The sequence below is a fragment of the Thunnus thynnus genome, chromosome 7 (assembly GCF_963924715.1).
Source record: "Thunnus thynnus chromosome 7, fThuThy2.1, whole genome shotgun sequence".
Lineage (NCBI taxonomy): Eukaryota > Metazoa > Chordata > Actinopteri > Scombriformes > Scombridae > Thunnus > Thunnus thynnus.
In genome coordinates, this window is record NC_089523.1 from 19,708,769 (window position 1) to 19,726,197 (window position 17,429).

The window sequence follows — 17,429 nt, forward strand, 5'->3', positions numbered from 1 at the left end:
AGGGAAAGGAGGGGAGGAAAAGGCACAGCCCTTGATGTAAGCTCTGCTCCATGGTCTAAAAGCTGCATGTGAATAGAGTTGCACAATTTCCTAGAATCTGATCCACTATGGCCAAACACAGAGAGACTGTGGGACAGAGAGAGGATATATTTACATAGTTGTGAAGTAAAAACTGAAATATTGTGGATGGGAGTCTGTGTAATATGCCAGTATGTTGAAACAGAGTTTGCTTAAAGGTAACATATTATGCAAAATTAACTTTTTCACGTCTTTTCAACATAAATGTGTGTCCCTGGTGTGTCTAGAGACCCCCAAACTATGAGAAAAGACCATCCTCTCTCTTTTTCTCCTGCTCCATCTTTCAGTAAATGTGTATGCAAAAACACCATTTATATTTGGCTCCCTTTATAACGTCATAAAGGGATCTGTTGAACACAGACCTCCCCCACGAGGCTGACGGTCCCTACCCACTGAAACCTACTGAATCAATTTTTCAACTGAATCAAAGTTCTGTTGTTTGCTGCAAGAACCAACACAACAGTCTTTATGTTCTCCCATCATCTGAGGAAATGAAGACCTGTTGGATTCACAATAATTTTTGATAGAAATGTCCCCACTATGACTGGAAAACTGCTGGATGTGTGTGTGATGGATCAATATCGCTGTCAGTGACCCAACCTCAAACTTGGAAGCTCCATGTTTTATGCTGTTTTACTGTTTGTTTAGCAGGTTAGCCTGTTGAACTTGGCATTAGCATGTTGCGCGGCTAATATGGCTAGTAACGTTGGACTAAATGTTGTAATATTCAAGAGAAACTGTGTAAATGTTAAGCCTCATTTGAAGCCAACTAAATAACAAGAGTAGTAGGTTGTATGGTGGTAACTCATTTTTCATGTTGCTTTTTGTGGAACTTTGAACTGCAGCGCTAGCTCAGCTAGCTTTGTTGTCACATGTTAGCCCATTCGGCTACATGATCTTCGCCAGTATGTGTGTGTTGCTGCTGTAACGTTATGTAAATTTACTTGATAGACTTGCCATGACGGTAACAATACACATGTGAAAAAGAAATGTTAAAACTGCAGGAATTCCTTTGCTTGGCAATGTTGTGTAACTTTAATTAGCACCCAGCAGCTAACTTGTATAGACCATTAAGCTGTAGTGGCCTGCTGGGAAGTGTGCGTAAAGTCAAGCCGAAGCTAATACATCCATTCTGATCCACAGATACCCTTGGTGTTATTATAATACTGTTATTAGTGACGCTACTGCAGCTCCGTTGCAGTTCCAGTATGAATATGAATACTGTCAACAGCCCTAGGTCTCTCCTGTTGCGGTCATATAATCTCGCATTGTATCACGGCCGGAAAGCCACAACCAGTTCCAGAGTGGGGTGTGGGGAGCAGGAGCTCATTTGCATAGACACAGAAACAGCCCATCCAGAACAGGGCTGCAACAGAGGAGCATAGAGGCATGCCAGAATGCATAATCTCAGGGGTATTTTCAGCAAAAAACTTCAAAGACATGTTTTGTGGACCTCAGAGACCTATATTAACTTGTTGAGAAGGAGTATAATATGTCACCTTTAAGGTCTGACAGTAAGTGCGCTCATGTGTAATACCTTGAGCTGCAGTTCAAGGACAGGTTGAACTAGTCTCAGGCACTTGTTTGGTTTGCTCAACCAAATCGAACACAAACAAGAAGTGCCCTGCAATCAAGACAGCATGACTCAAATGATCTGACATGTTTGTGTCAGCGCCAGAGCTGATGGCTCCGAAATACTTTTAGATCTTTTTTCTTTTTTCTTACATTTCTTCTTTTTTATGAGGTCTTGCTATTCTAAATTACTTTTTTCTCACTCTTGATCTCACTCTCACACTCTCTCTCTCTCTCTCACAGACACACACATATATATACACACAGCAGGTGGAAATAATGGAAACGTCAACATCCCCATAATGACAGTTTTATGTGTCATTTCTGGCAGAGGTTTGACAGGAAGCTCATAAAGGCAACGTAATTTCCAATTACTACGATCACGGTGATTCTGAATTTTCATTCTGGGTCTTCCAAGATTAAAATGGCACATAATTCCAATGACATGTCCCAGACATGACCAGAAATCATGCCTGAGTTTATTTAAAATCATTATTTAAAAAAGGTGCTACTTATTACATTCTGTATTTTACTAAATTAAGATATTTCACGTATATTCTGTTGCTTTCTATCACAAAAATGTTTTCCCATTTTCATCACCATCTGTATTTGTTGTGTATTGCAACATGAGGAATGAGCCCTTGATTACAATGAATATGCATTTAGAAAATGTAAGCTAAAACTATGCAGTTAGAGCAAAACAGCACTGGAGTTGTGCATTTGTTAGAAAGCAAAAACATCAATGTCATTGCCATTTATCAATCATGTATAATATCTAGAAAAGCTGTTCTGCACAGAATGTAAATGGCTATGACGAATCTGCTAAATGCCGCTAACCCCTTGAAAATGGTCGTATTTGTTTACAATAATCATATTAATGTCTCAAGTGATGTTACAAAGCTACAAGCAGCATATCCAACACTTACAGTTAAAATAAATACCATCAGTTCAGTACCCCCGCACTGCACTTCAGTAGCGGAGTAGAATGGATTTCTAATTACCAGCATTTATTCTTCTAATCATTTTCGATGTGGCTGTGTTTTAGAAAACTTCAAATGGCTATTCTTTGAGGCGGCAGTTTAACTGGGAACACAGTAGTCTCTAATTGGAGCAAAAATTGGTTGTTTTTTAAATTCTGGATGAACTCTTTTTTGTTCAGTCTTTCTGTGGCTATAGCGAGGTGAGGAATGAGGATTAATCCAGGCTGTGGATTCATGTATTATTTGTGTAAAAGCATATCCAATCACTAATAAATTCTTTTTAAATGATATGCCTTAAATTTGATGTCAGGTACACTAAACATTTTATAATGAGACCAAATGTATGACACTGTAGGCATAGTCAGAGTGAAAATAACCCATTAGAAAAATTGTTCAAATAAGCTGAATATTGGCGAGGACGAATTGCAATCATGATGACATGATGTCTCTGAGCTTGTTTAGTGTCTTTCTTAATTATCAAAAGACATTAATGATTTCATTTCTTCTCATTGACCAGATATGATCAACAACTGAGAACAAGAGAAATTCTTAAACAGCATTTACCACAAACACTGTGGGATGAATACCCCATTAGTCATTAGTGATTAACTACTTTTGCGTCTTGCTGCATGACTGAAAACATTACAACCTACCATGAATACTGACAGGCTTTCTCATGTGCAGCGACTTCAGACTAGTATTAGTTAAGAGTATTCCTCACTGTTGAGAATCAAGAGGTCAGGTTTAATGCCAACAAACCAGACATTAATACTAACCCTAACCCATCATTAAAATAATAAAAAAAATATTAGAAACAGTGTTGGATACACCCATAAAGAGTAATAATAGATCTATCACTTTCTAATGAGTAGAAAACATAAATTATGGGGACATGCAACATTTCATTTCAAACCATATAAACAGCAAAAATCAAATGTTAATCCAAATGTACAGAGTGAGATGCTGCCTACCATTTTTGCAATATAGACCCCGTCCTCCTCACTATACTCACCAGAGCAATCCTCTCTTTAGAACAATGATAGGATCTCTGTGGGAATGTAAGTCTGCTTTGACACTTAATAAACTGTGACTGAAACCAAAATGTACCTGCAAACACATTTCTTGCACAATACCAATATCTAGGATGATAACAATCAATAAACAAACTGCACACTCAAGTGATCTGCCAATGTATTTTTCACCCAAAATGAGCCCAGCTGTGGTTCACTTCTCTCGCTGCCTCTTCTTCTTTCTAGTAGTCACATGGATTTAAGCTACAACAGGCCCGGCTCGTCCTGACCTGACAAACTGCATTCTCATCGACCTTTTCCCTCATTGGGCAAAAAGGTCTGCATTCTCTTCTCTCCGACGACTGTGACTAATACGAGCCGTGGTGTGGCAAGGCTGTCCTCTCCCTGAACAACCCTCGGACCGAAAACAACTCCCTAGAAATGTTTACATTCTTCACCCATGTTTCCCTTACTTTTATCTCTGCAACTTATGACATACATAGAAGTCAGCATAGCAACAAAGGAAAAGGCAGGACGAGTGCAGACTCAGGATTGTGGCATATTTAAAACCAATGATGGTGCATTAGCAGTATTATTAGAAAGGGAAACATCAGCAAAAACTGTTGTGAGCTATCACATTTAACTGTCTAACTTTTGTGCCTCCTGTAGAGTGACTTGACTATGCTAGTCTTAGTCTGGATGCAAAATTTCACACTTCTACTATATTAGGCATAGTGTGATGTCAGCTACAATTACAGTTTATTCACTGCAAGGCTGACTGTAACATGATGAGTTTTCAAATCTTTAGATTATTTGTGAGAAATTCTCTGCAGTTTTTGTGGTATGGCAACACATCACTAATTAGTCAGTTGATCTTAAATAGTTGAAAACTATGAAATATGTTTTTAGGGAAAAATTCACACTTGTAAGCAATGGCTGGTGAATTGAGACATTTCTCTGGTCCTCATCAGCAATGTTACAAAATGGTGGATCCTCAGGAGCTGCTGGAGCACTGCAACAGGAAATGAACTTTGACATAAGAGCTGTGGACCTCGGGGCCCCTACTGCATCCTGGGAAATTATGGCACTGAGAAGAGAAACGACCCGTGGCACCCCTGCGAAAACCCAACTTGGAGCAAAATCCATTTACAATCCTCTAAAATGGCACAGTGGATATATATCTTTACAGCGTTCATGGCAGCCTTTGCTAATTGCCTCTAGATTCAAGCCATTCAAGGTGATTCATCACTGCGAGTATTTATTTGGCTCAAACAAATGCGCTGTTTGCCCAACAACAGTTACGTTCACAGTTAACAAGGTCAAAACTGGGCCAACGCAGAGACTGGCAGGCTGTCAGAAACTGTAGTCTGTCTTTCTTCCATGCAGATGGACCAACCAGCACCAAATGAAGGCAGCCAACAACAGAAAGAAAGAAGAAGGGGGGCAGAGACAGAGAGAGTGGAGGCAATACCAAGAATGACAGTGCTACTATCCTAAGATAATATAACCACTTCACTCAGGCTTGCTTTGGTTGTGCCTCCTCTATCGGTAAAATCCATCTTTCCCTCAGACGTTAGTTGCCGCTCTCTGTTTTATGGCCGTTTTCCCAGCTGTGAGACAATAGTATGGACATCATTAGCTAAGTGGTGGCTGGATGACAGGCGGTGGCGCTGCAATCGATAATGTCAGGCCCAGCCATCCGCAGGCTGAGCAGTGCTTACTCATCAGCCCACGGCTTGCATGATCCTCAGCTAGGGCCAGAAACTGGGACTGGGCCAGATAAGGGATGTGGAGGTGTCAAGGCCTCGCTGCCTGTGATAACAAATAGCTATGAACAGCCACCTTATCTTCTCACCTTAAAGAGGATATGATGTCCACTGTCACACAGCTGCCTAATGGCCAGAACCACTCTGGCAGTTATGTTATGAGGGTGGGAAGGTGTCAGCCCCTGCTGGTCACGTTGTGTCTATGTGTATGTGTGTGTGGACTAGTGTATTTATTTTGCAAGCCGTTTTTATGCCCTTTTGACTGAAAACAACAGTTTTCCATTTACAATGCCAAAGTTTCATAGTTGAGTTGCATCCACCATGAATATTAAAAAACATAAAACAGCCAGGTAATGATTTGCAAATGTTAAAATGCCTGGGGCATGCTCCATGTTAAGAACACCTAATCACAAAATTGTAAAAAAAAAAAAAATGTCTTTGTCCAAATATCAAGGTTTTTGTGTGTCCTTGTATGTGTGGAAGAGAGATTGTGTCAGCGCACATTCACTAGGGAGACGCCAAAGGCCACCATGGTGACATCTGAGACAAACATCTTGTGACAAGGTGCTACCCTTCCTGTGTCCTTAATACTATGCAGGATTTGTCAGTTGGTGTTTGTAAATACACAGCATTTAAAGTCGGCCCCTCCTCCTGGCTCAACTAGCGAGCGGTGGTTGAGCAAGCTAGAAAGTGAATGAAGAGAGTGAGCAGCACTGGTGAGAACAAAGCCATGAATCAGATGAATAAAACGTTATTTTCTGATTGTTTCACAGCGGTTATATTCTAAAGCACAAATAAATACGCCCACACCTCCGCACAACTCTGTGGGAAACTGCCACATTGCCAGATTTTCTGTGAATGCAGAGCTTCATCCTGTCTGCGGTGGCCTCTCTGCTCTGCGTGCGTGCAGCTCAGCCCCGCCCTCAGTCAAACAGACACACAGACCTGCAGCTCTTTATACATCCATGACACAGAGACAGAGAGCAGAGCGGAGCAGAGAAGAGAGATAGACAGTGATGTAACCTGGTCTCTACGCTACGAGTCCAGACCTCACACCCTGTGCACTGTTATTGGCTGGGGGCTATACACCCACCCACCCACCCAGAGGTTGACAGCCAGAAGCATCCAGAACACAGCAAAATAATAAAAAAAATACAGGCAGAGGGCGGGGTCTCTGCAGATAAATAAACTGCCACATATTTCTAGTGTATCATAAGTGATGATTGAGAGGGATTACTTTTGTATTAGTCTATACATTGTTTTTTAGGAAATCCTGCATAGTATACTTTTAACCACAGCTGACAGTAACACTGCAGTGTGTTCCAAGGACAGAAAAACTGAGGAATGAACAGAGAGTCATTGGGAACAGAAATAAACAGATATAAATATTCAGTGACAATGTGGGAAAGCGAAGAAAGAAAGAAGCAGGGTGCAACAAGAGGGATCGATAGACCTTAGAGGTTTGAGAAAAGTGAGAAAAACTTGGGGTCAAGGTTGTCTGTGTCCGCTGGCCCTTTTCCCCTTCCCTCGCCTCCCTACTTCCGTCCTTTCTTCTGTGATGCCTATTAGTCTGTAATTTTACCTGCCAGCTTTAATTAAAATATGTTAGAAGTATAATAACCTCTCTGCATGCTTCTCTCCATCTCTCTTCTCTATCTGAGCGCTGCAGGTGTATGAAGACACTTACAATAAAGTTGTCAGAACACTGGACAGGAGCAGCATGTAACAGACATCGTGATAAACAACCGGTTTACAGACAAACAAAACATTTTGGTCCAGCAGTGTCAATATGCATTAACCATGAGCATTCACATACACATACCTAAAGTGGTTATATTTCGACAAGGGACAAATCCAACCACAAAGAGACAGACAACTTACTGCTTACTTCCTAAAAAACAAGCCTCATTATGACTAATGTGTAAAAATGCAATGGAAGAAGAAAATAGCTTTCTAATTACAATGTTTACAGAACACTTTGAGTAGAGGCGAGGAGCTGGGGTGACAAAGTTGTATATTATACCCAACAGGAGCAGCTTTTTAGCCTTTTTCCATTGGCACTTTTGGCCGCACTGAGTAAACCATGCCGTGTTGATTTGCGTTTTCATTAACAGTTTAAAACACACTGAGTTACGCCGAGTCATGCCCAAGATGGACCTCCAAGCATGTTGCGGTGACATCACATAAGCTTTGTCATCATTCAGCGATGAGCCAGCTAACTTCTGGATTAGCCCTCCGCTAACTTGAATCAGGATAAAATGATTCAATTGTGCCGCTCTTCTAGACATTCCAAATGTTCTCGGACCGAATGGATCCAATTCTGATTGTGAAACGAGTCATTTTGTGGGGGTTGTGATGCTCAAAAAGATGTATCCACTGTTTTACAGCCATTCCTTTGACCACTAGTCACAGCCTTGCACATTTCCTGGGGGGTTGAGTAAACAGCGCTTAAGAGGGCACTGCTTTTAAATGTCATTGACTCAAGACAAGCGCATCATCGGTTGAAGACACATCTTCAAGCGGGTAGCCCTGTTGTAATGGAGATGCAAATCCCTGCTGCGCTGAGTCAAACCAAGTCAAACCAAGCCAGCACACGTGTATGGAAAAGGGCTATTTATGCACTGCCGGTCTTAAAAGATAACACCCCCACTCCTCAAGTCTCTCAGACACACACACACACACACACACACACACACTCAAGTTTATGTTACAGGAGCCTCTTTTTTTCCTCTTTCTGAATAAAATTAATCCAACCAATGCTGGCCAAGGAAGAAGAACTCCAGCATTAAATAAGATGACTGCACAAGGTGTCCTGACATGGTGACATGTTCCACACTTGGTAATCGGAAAGGTGTTCTCACCTACACAATATGCTACATCCTGCCCTCCACCGCGCTTTACTTTTGAAAAGGATGGGAAATGATGGACATGTGATGAGTGCTTGGCAATATTATTTCCTGACTGCTCTACTGAACTAACAAGTTATATGAGAATAAGCAGAACTACTCCCGCAGCTAATTAACAGAAGAAGCTGTGCCACCCACGGCACCTGCCATGACTCAAAGTCGCATGCATGTGCAGAAAGTATCTGAAAATAGCAATTAATTGGAAACAGCATTTACATGACAAACTATAAAAGGAAATGTTTCAGTCAGTACTGGCTAGTTTGTCCTCATCAAGGCGGTTATGTTAGGCGTTTTTCTGATTTGGCTATTTTTCTGATTATTAGCAGAGTTAAAAAGGTTCCTCTTATTCTTCCCCTCACCTCTTCTCCTCCACCCTATCCACTTCTCCTGCCCACCCCCCACCCCCCCACCCCCCCACCCACCCACACACACACACACACACACACACAACCAGACATCGTAGGTGGACTTCCTACAGGAAACCTAGGGGCGCCACGAGGGAGAATCTCCAGAGAAAAAGTCTAACAATGACACACAGGGACTTCTCCTGACTCCAGCCCAATTTGGGCAAAGTCTGAGGACTTTGCAAATGAGAAAAAGGGTAGGCCAGCATGACAGGTTAAGACAAAAATTAAAACTAAGCATCGGGTTTCTGTGGGAGATGTGTGAGCGTGTGTCCACAGACATGCCCAAAGTTATCCTTTAATAGTTGCGTAGGTGGATTTCAGGGCAGTCTCTCTTTGTTTCTGAGGATGAGAGATTTCCAGCCTTTCAAAATCACCTAAGTACACTCACCGTAAACACTGACTCACTGAAAAACAATCACAGACTGTGATACCCTTAGCGTGTTAATATACACATATGAAACCTCCCTTCTAAGACCAAAAACTTGGATGGTTAAGAACAGTGTTGGCACTTTCTGTAGGTGGTACAAACTTTTGTGCGATTACAGCAGCAGAAGTCCAACCTATTGAACTCCGGGCAGTGGCCTCATTTCATTGGCAACAACTCAATCATAACATCTTATCTACAGACATGCTGAGTCATGGAATTCAGCTGTGGCCAATAGCCAAGCAGCAGGGTTACTTATGGCTGTCATTGATTGGTTGATCCCTGAGCACAAAGCTGAAAGGGCACATACCAGGAACACAGCCTGAAGCAGAAACTGGCAGCACAGTTTGCTCGCGCTTTTACTTTACTCTCTCCTTCCTGCAGCTCTTTTCCTCCGACTGACTACCTACTTTGTTGTGTCACTCTCTCTCTCTTGCTGTTCCTAGTTTCTCTCCTCATGTTCCCTCTCTGCAGCTCTTCCAAATTACCATAGCCCATTACCCTTGTCCCCTTGTTGTGTAATTGTATCTAGAATAGCAAAGCAGAGCCGCTCACGTCCAGAGGTCACCATTCCTCTGTGGCTTACATCCTGGTCCTTCATCTCCATGGTCACCGTGCTTCCAAACACTGTTGCTGTCTTTTTTTTTCTTTTTTTTTTCACAAGGAAATATGGAAGCTAGTTAAAACTATTTCAACAGAACCCTATAGCCACCATTTAGACCATTAATCATATCTAAAGCCCATATTTTCCACAAGAATTATCCATTAATAATGCATTTGTATTGGAAAAGCAATACCATAAGAAGGTGGGCTTGGAATATAAGTGAAAGTGCAATCTTTGTTAATGATTGATTTCATGGAGAATTATTATCAAAGTTCTTAGGTGAGCTATTTGTGAAAAAAGGTTGATATATGTGTAGAGGAATACTGGTGATCCCTCTAATTATTTTGTTCCCTAAAAGATAAACTAGGCAATGTCAGCATGGCTGATTTGGGGTCAGTTCCCTTGTACATAATTCGGTCATTCAGGATACAGAGTTAAACTGGCTCTGAAACAGAACAGGGGCACACTACAGAGGCCTTTATATCAAACTGCCCCCATCTGCAAATCTGTAATGAGCAAGGGAGCTGAAACAGTGGGGAGAGAAGAGAACCTCAGTTCAGCCGAGGCAGGCACACTTTCTAATGGAAATTCAGATACAATCATCCCAGAATGCACTTCTCCCTGCCTAATAATCGGCCACCAGAACAAGGCAGCCATTGAGAGGAGAGTGACTGTAATCTGGTCCACCAAACTCCAAAGCTGCCCGCTATAATTAGCTCCTTTCTCCATCAAACACAGGCTCACACTGGCTCACAAGCAAACCTATCCTGTAATACAAGAGAGAGAGAGAGAAAGAGAGATTTTAGCGAAAAAGGCATGATTTTAAATGAGCAGGGAGAATTTTTCCATCCTTGGCAAACACAGAGTCACCCTGCGTTGACAGGTATGCTAGCTGTGAAATCTGCAAATGAGCAGGTGAAAGGCCACCGTTTAATTCAACGGCACGGTGGTTTTGTGGAAATAAAAGCCTGGGTTGACGTGGAAATAATATGGTATGGGGCATGTTTTCAAATTGAGTGGTATTACAAGCCAGAAACACATCGTTCCTTATTAAAATAACCGGCACACATTAGGTCCTACTGATTTAGGACATGTTTGGCGCTAAAAGGCTCAAGTACTTCCCAATTACCCTTCTCATTTGATTACTAGTCTAACATTGAGATGTCAAGTGAAGATGTAGAATTAGATGTGATATGAAGAGTAGATATCCCTATACTGTTTCTGTCACCAAGCATGCCAAACCCTGTGTTTATCTGTCCATGCAATATGGGACAGAATCTCACTCCCAGTGTCCTAATCAAAGGATGTATCCACATCTCTGGCCTACATCCTGACGAGCAAAGCCTGTCCTCCTCTAATCCCAGGAACATGTTCTAGTCCAGGGACTCACGACACGATCTGCAGCCCAGAGGCAGACAGACAGGGGTGAGTGGGTACGCCGGTAGCTAGCCTGCTGCCTGGGCAAATGGCACGGCTATTAGAGGAAGAAGAGGCTTCCTGGAGAGGTGTGACTGCACTGCAAAGGGCCCAATCAAGCAGAGAACAGAAGTGCTGACAGCTGCTAATGCATTTACCTGAGAGCAAAGATACTGTCTTTTTCCAAAGAACCTGTGTGTATATGTGTGTGGGTGTGTGTGTGTGTTTACTTCCTTCTTGGCGCTGTCCTCCCAATTTGGTTGATTAAGATCAAAGTGAGAGAAAGTCATCAAAAAGCACTCAGTCGAAACACCGCCGAGCAATACGAGATTATGTGCTTGAAAAGGATGTAAAAAGCACAACACAACACCAAATATCCATTATCAAATGACAAAGTTCCTGTTTTGAAAATGCCCTTTCTATCTGGCAGTGACACAGCAGTACACAGCCCATAAGGCCATATCTCAAAGTCTCAATGACATTTACTCACTTATCTAACTCTTTACAATCCTTCACCTTAAAACAATATTCCACACACAGGTAAGAGAGAAATTTCTCTTGGAATGAAAATAGCAAAGTATGGAAGTCCAGTGGAAGGATTTTGACAACAAGGGAGTGGCTGACAGAGCAATGACCACTTTGCAGTGGCAAGTGAGATTAAACTGTGACACATTGGTGACTAATTCTGGCACAAAAATAGATTAATGACATTAGTAGCAGTTAATATAAATGTCATTATCAGATAACCCTAATTAGTCTGTATGTTATCTAAAAACATGTAGGGGTAAACAAGACATGCAGCATCCAGTGTGTCAAGGTAAAAAAAATCCTCACTTGAGATATTTAACTAGTGGAATAATAAGTAGAACTACATCCTGTCTAAACAGATCTGAGTCATTTGTGTGACAGGTACAGTTAAAATGAAACAGGGAACTAAGGAGGGCGTACACACATTGGAGACCAGTACAGTACAAGCAGGTTTGATGTTTGCATAGTTAGTGGGACATCTCATAAGGGCGAAAATGATTACTCATAAAAGAAATATCCAAAAAAAAAGAGATAACCAAAAAAAAAAACCTCAAGAGATCAAGATTTGAGGCTTCAAAAAAGGCAAAACAGGACCAATAATTCCCCCCTTTTAGACAATTTAAGACTAAACCAAACCTCATTAACAATTCGGCTCGTTTAATTTTAAAACACGAATCAAGTAGTTGCTTGACAGTCCAACCCAAATATCCCATTTCCCTTCTCGCAATTGTATCCTTATTACTCCTTATTGCTCCAAGGTATACTGGGGACTTTCTCCAGGCCTGACAAGACCAATACATTCCAGGTGTTGTTGTACAAACAATGTTAATGTTTGGACTAGATCCATGTTTTTATGACCCCCCCCCCCCTACCCCCCATAAACTTCCCATTTAAAACATGCACAGGGAAAACGTAACCCACTACATTTTTACACACAAGCATCATCATTATAATAACAATAATTACTATTAGGGGCTTCAAATCACACTAGGTTAACTCCCAGTTTCTTGTTATTCACCTCAATAAAAGAAACCTACCCAGGCTGCAATGTAAGAGAAAAGGAGGAGGGAAAAACGCCTCCAAATAGATTTCCAACATTGTTTAGCTCTCTAAAATGGCCAGTTCACATGTATAATTTGGTGCAAAGGAAGAGTATAGTCTACATACCATAGCATTCATCCCTCTCTCCAGATCCACTCCTTTCTTTCTATCTCTGGTCCTCTGCGACTCACAGCCGGTGAGACTTTTTAAAAAACAGACAAAAAAAAACACTCCCCGCGAGCACTCACATCGACTATTTTCCGCTTCTTTCTTTTTCTCTAAGCAAACAGGCTATCTGTATTGCTTCCCATGTTTAACTGCTGATTTTCATCAGTCTGAAGTTTTCAGAAACGAGATCCATATCTCTCTATGTGTGTGTGTGTGTGTGTCTGAGAAGGGTAAAAAACAACTAAATTCTCCTCAGGAAAGGAGAAAATGCTGTTCAAACTCTCTTCTCACCACGACTGGAAACGTCTTGCGAGGAGAAAAAAGGGGGAGGCGTTGGAAAGCTCTGTTTCGGTGTGTTTTTCCTTTCTTGGTTCACCACCACGTTGTTTTGACCAATTATTATTTCCTTTGTTGTGTCAAAAATAAAAAAAAAAAGAGTCCGTAGCAAACGCGACCGTAACGCTCTGCCTTCATTCACCAAAGCGCCGTTTTCAGTGCACAACAGCTACAGAGAAAGCGTTGTATTTTCCTTTCTAATGTTAAGCCCCGTACAGGCTAAATGTGTGACGGTGTGTTTAAGTCTATTTTTTTTTCAGCTTCCCGATAATGGCGGACCTTCTCCTGAATCCAGCATCTCCCCTCCTATTCACAGAGAACAGAGAGAGAGAGAGAGAGAGAGAGAGAGAGAGAGAGAGAGAGAGAGAGAGAGAGAGAGAGAGAAAGAGAGAGAGAGTGAGTGAGTCTCGCCCAGCGGTTCATGGACACAATTACAACACACACGCACTGTTTATATGACTGCTTAGTCTTGTATGTAAACGGTCATGCACTCTTAAATAATCACCTGTTAAATATATTTGATTTTCAACAGCCTATCCTGAACATTACAAATTAAATGCTTTATAAAATGTTACACTAGTCTAAAATGGTAAAGCAATCTTATTTCTAGTTAGTTAGTTAGCAGTTTCATGCATACATTTATACATCCATACAGTCTTTTAATTGTATATAGGGGAATTTTTGTTTTTGTATGCATATTAAAAATAAAGAAATTGAAAAAAAGTAGCCTATATAGAAGAAAGAAAACTAAAATATACGTGAGTAACTTAAAAATGCCCACACAAAAAATAATAACACACACACATGTCAAATCATGGTCACTTTCGGGGACATTACATAGACTTACATTAATTTCCTGGAGACTTACTCTAACCCTAACCACTACTTGCCTCACCCTAACCTTGACATAACCCTAAATTAACCTTAACTTTAACCAAGTCTTCACCTTAAAGTTAATGATTTACATCAAGGGGACTTGCTTTTTGTCCTAATAAGGGAGGCGAGTCCCCACGACATGACTGTGTAAACAGATTTACATCCCGACAACATGAGGAATACCTGGACCACAAACACACACACACACACACATACACACATACACACAAGTTTACACACAAAAGAATATATGAAAAACATTTCTACAAATAATCTTCCAGAGTAAATTACTTCAACTAGTAAGCCTATATTTTTCTCGAGTATTTCCATTTGATGCTACTGTATACTTATACTCTGTGATATTTAGGGACACATTGCACTTTTATTTATTGTTATGTTTCCTTTTTATGTTTTTGTTGTACTTTTGACAGCTTTGTTATTGGTCAAACACACAAAGCACATGATCTGCTTATAAAATATGATGCAACAACACAGTGAGATTCTTAAAAATTTCCACTCAACTCAACAAAAATTTCCACTCAACAAATAACCACCACACACAAGAATCTATGTAAAACATATGAAAATCATTTGTACAGAAGTAATTTTCCAGAGTAAATTACTTCAAGTACTCACTAACATCACTGGGATCAAATTTTACCCAGTTTGGGTCAGTATAGCACCAACACAACATTGGGTTAACTTTACCCAGTAGCAGTCTGCTATTTTGATCTGGTGTTTAACACAACAAGTTTTAGCTATAAACAGTATAGCTTCAGAATCAGAAACACACTTATTGCCAAGTAGGTTTGCACTTAGAAGGAATTTGCTTTCATGTTGTGGTGCATAACAATCAAAAAATAGAAGGTAAGAGAACAACACAAGTTCCTATACAAAGTAAGAAAAATTACAACCACTACAAAAGACAGATGTAAATACATAAATACAATTTATATTAAAAAACAAAATATAGGCCCAGTAAATAAAGTAAAAATATATTCTAAGTGAAAAGAGCTTCTACAAAATAATGTGCATATGACATTCAGAAGTTATTTACAATCAATAACAAACCATGAGATGTAAGTTTAAAAAGAGTGGATTATAAAAAACTTTTGTTTGGGTAAATAACCCAACAGTAAAATAAAAAATAACACTAAAACAAACACGACCCCTTGTCTTGAGTGGCTTACTGGGTAACATTAACCCAGTATTATGTTGGTGCTATGTTGACCCAAACCCAGTAAAATGTTAACCCAGTGATTTTTAGGTACTTTGATGCTACTTTATGCTTATACTCCACCACATTTAGGGAAATATTGTCAAGTCAATTTTACTTGTATAGCCCACTATCACATATCACAAATTTGCCTCAAAGGGTTTTACAGTCTGTACAGCAATACAATATCCTCTGTCCTTAGATCCTCAGTTCAAATAAATACAAACTCCCTAAAATAAACTTTTAAAAGGGGAAAAAAGGAAGAAACCTCAGGAAGAGCATCAGAGGAGGGATCCCTCTCCCAGGACAGACAGACATGCAATAGATGTTGTGTACAGAATAGAACAAGAAAGACAAATTGCAGAAATACAGCATTGAACAGGATAACAAACTTATGATGGATTTATAATATATATGAAGAATGTGATAAAGAGGACGCCAAGCAGCTTCCAGGTGCCACCAGGACAGAATGGGATCTGAGCCACGTGACCTCCATCACCATGGAGACCTGGAGGGAGGACAGACTACACATGCACATGGGAGAGACTCACATCACACCATTCACATACACGGGAGAAAAGGCAAGAAAAGACATTATTCACGCAGGAGAGAGAGAAGGATAAGAAAGCCAGGGATGCAGAGCGGTTCCAGGATAGATGCTGGTCCAGTAAGAGATGCCTGAGAGACGAGAGAGGACAGGAGGAGAAAATAGGGAGAGAGAAGGAGAGAAGAGAGAGAGGGGCACACAGCTCGAAAGCTCATGTGCTTGTGGAACAAACAAACAGAAGTTTAGACAGATGCAATGGTTATCAGAACAGTTGCGATAATCAATAATCTGGTCGGCAGGACAACACTTAATAAATGAATGGAGACAGAAACAGACCCGCCCTGCAGTACAAGTTAATTAAAGGCAACTATTGTCTTAATTGTTTTGTGGGTTTTTTTTATTGTTTTATTGTACCTTTGACAACTTTAGTCACCTGAAAAACGTTTTACTCACAGAGCACGTGATCAGCTCATAAAATATGATGCATTTTTTTTATCTAAATTTTATCAGGCATCTCAATAAACAATCACCATAAACAACGTTGTTCATCACAATCATTGAGAAGTAGGGACTGTTTTTCTCTTTATGTAATCACTGATGTCAGATTATTCCACTCTATTCCAGTCTGCTCTGTTGCAACACTGTTTCTGAGCTACAGAAAAAAAAAACAACAGGAATGTGTTCATGTCATCATGGTTGTAATTAATTGACTTTATTTTTGGTCCATTTGCCCTCTCGACCCCATGTCTCACACACCACTTCCTTTCACAACTGATCCCCATTTCCCTGTACAAACTCATGTTATCCCGTAACAGATTTTTATGTTCCAGGGCTTCATCACATGTAATAGATTTGTTGTAGAGGACTCCTACCTAAAACCTTATCAAGCAGCACAGAGGGAAAATATTTAATAACCTTTCCTGAGAAAATCAATCATCTCAAAGGTTATTCTCAATTATATGTATTGTGTACTGAGTGGTCCCACTTGGTAAAACAGTTGTGAATTTGTCTCTGCTTTGATGATTTCAGAAACTTAATATATCACAGACAGGGAGGCCATGTTTTGACATTTTTGTCTGATAAACACATGACACACTAAATGATAAAAATGAGATTCTAAGGAAGATTTCAGGCTTTCAGCCGACATACTTGAAGATGTGTCTGCAATAGTGCGCCTGTACTAACAGCTCAAACAGATGTTTAGTGTCTTGCATTGGGACTTTCTCCTGGAATTCTTGTTTCTCTGCCTCTGTTAGTCCTTACTTGAACTTCCTGAACATGCAATTCCAATGTGGTAATCTAAACTCTGAGTGATATGAAAACAAATACCTCATAGCATTGTAAAACCCACTTGATTGATTTTGAAATTAAATTTGACGCATTAAGGGATATTTAAAACTGAGACGTTGCACCCTGGAAACACTACAGACATCTTCTCAGAAGCATGTTAAGTTAAATTCAGGGTAAACAAGTACTGCATGAAAAACCATATAAGAAATAATCATTTGTAAGTTCTATTTGCCCCACAAGATTTATAAAACTAAAGTATAAAGT

The 17,429-nt window shown here is 40.3% G+C and overlaps 1 protein-coding gene across 1 annotated transcript in view; it reads right to left on the reverse strand.

Moving 5' to 3' along the window:
* Positions 1-13,635, reverse strand: part of arhgap35a (Rho GTPase activating protein 35a) — a 66,000-nt gene extending 52,365 nt beyond the window's left edge. The window contains exon 1 of the mRNA XM_067594784.1: positions 12,859-13,635. The gene's annotated coding sequence lies outside the window, so the exon portion shown is untranslated. The remainder of the gene's footprint in view (positions 1-12,858) is intronic.
* Between the last annotated feature and the right edge of the window lie 3,794 nt (positions 13,636-17,429).